The sequence below is a fragment of the Monopterus albus genome, unplaced genomic scaffold, assembly GCF_001952655.1.
Source record: "Monopterus albus unplaced genomic scaffold, M_albus_1.0 scaffold141.1, whole genome shotgun sequence".
Lineage (NCBI taxonomy): Eukaryota > Metazoa > Chordata > Actinopteri > Synbranchiformes > Synbranchidae > Monopterus > Monopterus albus.
In genome coordinates, this window is record NW_018128021.1 from 1,270,391 (window position 1) to 1,276,390 (window position 6,000).

Genomic DNA, 6,000 nt, shown 5'->3' on the forward strand with positions numbered 1-6,000 from the left:
AGGTTGTCATACTTAATACCATATTATTTGCATTTACAAAGGCAGCCATATGATGCACAAAAGAAATCTGGGCAGCAGAAAGGAAGTTCAGCTACAAATGAGTTAGGAAGAAAGGGGGTGAAGCACAGAATTTATTTGTCAGGCAGAAGGATCAAGTCAGTGTTTGGGCCACACTGTGCAGGAAAAGAAACTGCTGGCACAAGCACATCTCACTCTGCAACACACATGCCCACAGTAAAAACATCTTTATGTCTCAGACTCACACACACAGCAAACATCCTCCCTCACAATCGCACGGAGTATTAGGTCTGCCTTCAAGAGATGACTCATCCCACACCCAAGATTTGGATGGAACCGTTTCTGTGGTGCATGTGTGCGTGTGAGTAACATAATGGTGCATAGCACAGTTCAGTGTCTCTCCAGAGGGGACACTCCCACCAGAGCGGAGACCTTTCCAGGCCTTCACACTCCGGCTAATTACTGCAGTCAACTCAATCAACACATCCTCGTGTGCCTGCAGTGTGTCTGGAAGCGATGGTATGGATTTGTCTAGGAAAAGAGACACACGCCGCTGGTCGAAAACACACACAAGCACACATGCTGCTCTTTTCTCCTGGGCTTGCATCTCATCAGAGGAATGTTTGCAGAGAAAAATCCTGTATGCTGACATGATGCTATGAAATCACATTCCATCTCAGATACACACAGTCGCACAAACTGTAGCCAAGTCTAGATATTAAAAAGACCTGGCTAAAGCCTCAAAATCCAGTGGCAGCAAGGAGATCCAGGACAACAACTATATACTAAATCTAGTAACAGCTGAGAGATGGTGCATATTAGAACAACCAAACCACCACAGCAGGGAGGAGACTGTAGACAATAAAACAACTCCCAAACAAATTTCAACTGGAAGACCCTGAGCAACAAAACAACCACACCCTGGATTTAGCTGTGGCACAGAGAGATCCCTTCAAATGAATACAAATCTAGCGGTAGCAGGGGGGGATCACGGACAATGAAAAGATTAAACCCTAAATCCAGTGGCGGCCGGGAGATCCAAGGCAACAAACCAAACAGACCCCTGATCCAGGAACAGCTGGGGATCATGGCTGTGGAAACAAATATCTAAACTCTAAATTGCATCAGACTAAACCCAAATCTCATCGCCCAGTCTAATCAAAAGCAGAGGAGAGGTACAGTCAAACTGGAGCCTGCAGGAGAGCAGGCTACATTATAGAGATTCCTATGATGACATTATCAGGATTCCTAACACTCCCCAGAGTGCAGTGTGTCTGTGTGTGTGTGTGTGTGTGTGTGTGAGGCTGCTGTGTGTGTTTCTGAGTAAGGCTACGCCCATTAAATCAGCAATGACATTTTCCCCTCTTGGCTTCTATTCCACAGAAAAAAAACCCAGCACTGTTTTAGCCTTCGCTACAGAGATGGGAAGAGAGGACGAGGGAAAGGGTGAAAATCAGAAAAAGAAAGAGAAGAAAGCGAGTGAGAGAGGAGGGGGCGGAAGAGAATTTCAATTAGTTTTCTAATACTGTGAAAGCAGTGAGGGCCCGGAGCCCAAGTGATTTATCAAAGTTATGGCTCCCGCTATAATGAAGGCTCAGGCATATTACCAGGCAAAATAAATAAATAACATGCACGTAAACACACACAGGATGAGACACACAATAACACACACAGGGGCACACATGCAAACCCAAATAAATGATCTTAAACTGCAAGCCTGCCTGTCGTGTCAGGCAGACTGCAAAACTGGTGCCGTGGAGACTTTCTCGCCTTAGAGCCTAATGATGTCTGGCCGTGTACTCGGATCCCTGTGTAATGATGTTTCAACCCACACATGCTTACTCACTCACTAGCAAATTCACTCCCTTTAACACACGTCCACACACTCCCTACCTCTGATTCTTCTTTCACAAGTGACAATGCTTATAACTGAGGGACACCCGCACTTATTAAATTAACTTTAAAGCTAATACCCTGTAAAGATTTTAGCTGAGTGTGGGAACAGCAGCTTGTCTTCTTGCAGTCTGCAGCCATTTTCACACATGAACTCCAGACTATGTCTGCAGAATCACGCCCAGACTTTGTCCAGAGTTGCCCATTCACACATGTAGCACACATAGGATAAGTGACGGCAACACCCCTGGTTTTGAAACCCCCCCTTCCCTCACACAGATACGCAGGCATGAGGTCACATTTTATGAAAATGTGTCAAATCCTTGTGGACTTCTTCCGGTTTCATGCTGGCCACATGGTAGAACGTCACTGACTGCTACTGTATTCTCACATGGGCTCACTCCAGCTCACTCGGCCTTTGTAATAGGGAGCTGGCAGGGTAAAGTCTGTTTAATATCTGGGTAGAATGACTCGGACATTTGAGTTCTCACATACAGCTCCTCTGGGTAATGTCTAGAGAATTTCAGGGTTCCAGTGGATGTCTGAAAATGGCTTATATTTACTTGCAGCACATTTTTCATGAAATTTCACCTGTATGTCTTTTTTTTTTTATCTGCAACATATGGAAAAATACCTCAAAACACTCACAAAAACACTTTAAACTGCATTTATCAGGTGTCAAACATGTCGGCCGATCAGCGAGCACTTTATCGTCTTATTGATGTGTCTTAACAGACGGGTGGAGTGTAGAGTGGAGTGATAAAACAGCGAATGCTTGGCAGGGAGCGGTGTGATGAAGCTACTGTCTGGACCACTCTGGGAGTCAGACCGAACAAGGACAGTTTTGTCTTTTTTTATCTCTCACTTACTCTTTTTTTTGTCATCATCACTAGAACTGAATACAAAACTGCGGCTTTAAGTGCAAGATGAAGTGTCAGAGCTGTCTGGCTGACTAAAAGCAAAAATGGCAAGAAGCAAAAAGGGAAAACCCATCATGCCACTCTTCATTCTGTACGTCTCTCACATGTTTACAGGGCTTTCTGACTTTTCACCCTCCTTCTCTCACCATTATTATCTGTGCACACATATGAAATATAAATAAGTGAGGATGAGACACTTGTCAGCCTTTTCCACCTTGCCAAGAGAACAATTATCAGAGGAATCGCTGAATACTTGCAATTCTTCATTTTTAGCGTGGCAATGGTCAAACTTAAAAGATAATGGAATAAGGAATGATATCTTTCTTTAAAAAGCTGTACTGGTCAAAATCCAGTATTAGTAAGTCAACTTGATGTGAGCTTGCTGAGTGTTATCAAGAGGAAACACACAGTGCCTGATCCTGTTACGGTCTCTGAGAGCCCGGAGAAAATGAGCACTTGGCCTGTTTCCTGTGGGTCACAAATCATCTCTTCTACAACCTCCACATCCTCTTTTTAACCTCTCTTCCCTTTCTGTTTAAATCTTTTCCCTTCTGTCACTTGTCTTCTTTCAACCCACCTTTTGTCTTTGTCTCCCCCCCATAGTCGGGTCTGATTACAATGTGTTCTCCCTACTAGGGGGAGCTGGTTTTGTCCAAATCTCAAACCAGGACTCGAGTAGTGTCTTGGGAGATTTAAATCATCTTTCTCGCCACTTGGGCTAGGTTTGTATGTGACATTGTAAAAGTTTGGCAAGATACAGAGGAGCCAAACCCTAAAGTGCCTTACAAACAAACTCCAATAAGTTCAATTCTAAAACAAACAGGGAGCCAGTGAAGCGAGGGAAGAATCAGAGTAATGTGATCAGTTTTACAAGTATTTGTTAGAAGATGAGAAGCGGCGTTTTGGACAATTAGAAGGCGGGAGAGGGTGGACTGGTTTACTCCAACGTATAATGCATTGCAATAATCTAAACGAGAACTGGTAAAAGCACAAACTGCCTTTTCAAGGTCATTAAAAGAGAGAAATGGTTTTACTTTAGAAAGCAGTCTCAGCTGGAAAAAGCTTGCTTTCACCACTGAGTTAATTTGATTCTCACATTTAAATCACTGTTACATATCACACTCACACAGCCCTGAAACAACTGACTGTCAGGATGAAGATGTATCTGCCTCATGCATTAGACAATAAACAATCGGTCTTGGTTGGGAGCTGACAGGCTTCAGGCTACAGACAAACAGACCAGGCTGAAAATTCCCCATTTATTCATCTCCACCTCTGCAACCCCAAACCATCAGTGACCTCTCAAGGTTAACCTTAACCCTTTATCTTCCATCCTACTCTTGTTCTCCTCTCACCATCAGTCATCTCAACCCATGCGTCCATGGTGTCTTCTGGCCAATAATGACGCACTGAGAAAGGCAGAAATAGAACCCGAGGTTCAGACGAGATCTCAAGGTGTCTTCTCTGCTGCCCATGGCTCTGCCTTCCTGGTACCTTCCTCTTTGCTATTCGATCAATAACAGCCTCAGGAGTCAGACAGCCTGCCTTGGTAGTTTGGACTTTACACATAAAAGATATGTAAGAGAGGTAGAGAAAAAACAAAAAGAAGGAGAGAGTAAGAGGAGACAGAGGCAACGGTGTTGGGAGAGCAGGGGCGCAGATGAGGTGAAGCAGACATCCAGGAGAGTGTGGTTAAATGTGAGGACACTTGTAGAAATTCTTTTCCTTTCTCAGCAAAGACAAATTAGACCACGCTAAGAAGTTTCTGAACAGTTTCTGAATATTTTCCATCATAACATGCTGACTTTTGGATGGACTCTGATCCTGTGTGCTGATGAGACCATGTAATGTAACCGGGACAAGCAGGCTAAGTCTAAAGTTCACAAAACATACACAATTATTATAACTATGGCTGCAACTATTGATTCATTTATCAAATGTAAAAGCTGTGGAAAACACTAGACAATTTCTCAGAGCCAAAGTTCACATCCTTATCTTAATCTTGGAGGTTTTGAAAACACAAGCAACTTGTCTTGGCTTCAAAGAAGCTTTAGTTGCTGCCCAACAGATCACTAAAGCCAACACACAAGACGGGGATTTTCACACCAGCAAATAATCAGAGGGCTGCGACCAACGGTTATTTTCTATGCTAATTAATATTTCAACTATTTTCCCAACTGATTAATCATTTGATTTATCAAATGTCAGAGAACAACAACAACAACAACAAAAATGCTCGTCACAGTTTCTCCTGCTAACAAGTTCAAAGGTCTCGTTTTGTTCCTGACCAAAACCCGAAGATATTCTGTCTGCAATGATACAAAACTGGGAGAAGCCACAAATCTTCAAATCTTGAGAAGCTGGAAGAATCAAACCTTTGATATTTTTCTTGGAAAAAAATCGTTTTAATGATGAATCAATTATCAAAGTCTTGGTGGTTCATTTTATTTCAAATGGCTCCTGCTTAATGGACTTTATCAGTTAACCTCCAGATTACCGTCTAGAATAAAATGCATGAATATAGTGTCTGTTCATTGCACCGTAGCTCCAACAAATGGTTCGTTTGACTGAAAAAGGCAATGCTTGACCTGACTGGGTCTTCATTAGGCAAAGAGGATTCTATCTATCCTAAAGCACCCCATGTCTTTTCAATTTCAATGTCTTGTTTTGTTCAGAAACAGTGAAAACATTTAGGACTTTCAGCTTACAGTCACATAAAACTTTGGAAAGTAGCAATTCCTCACATGCGAGGAGCTGCAACAGTAGAATGAAACTGAGGTCTTTTGGTGGCTGTGGACAGTAAGACTTCTTCAGCCCCACTCACAGCGGAGACAATAAATCTGGGCTTAACACTGAGAAAGTTTCAGAGCCCCTGCAGTCACTGAAAATATTCAGGCGAACTCACACAAGGTGTTTACAAAAAAAAAAAAAGACAAACTGGCAACGCATGTGAGAGTTGCCGTGTGACCATAACTAAAGGAGCGTGTGAAAACTTCAGTTATGCCATGAGTACAAAATAATTCATGGCTCACTGCATTTCAGCACAAAAAAAAAGCATCCTTTTCGTGATTACCTGACAAAGAAAACAAGAGGTAAAAAGCCTGGGATGGAAGTGTAGCCCACAGCTAGGGGCTGGACGCAGCAGCTCAGAAATGGACAAAAACAAAGA

At 42.9% G+C, this 6,000-nt stretch overlaps 1 protein-coding gene across 1 annotated transcript in view; it reads right to left on the bottom strand.

The window, feature by feature from the left end:
* hs6st1a (heparan sulfate 6-O-sulfotransferase 1a) overlaps nt 1–6,000 on the bottom strand; it is a 54,145-nt gene that overhangs the window by 7,167 nt on the left and 40,978 nt on the right. The gene's annotated exons all lie outside the window — the stretch shown is intronic.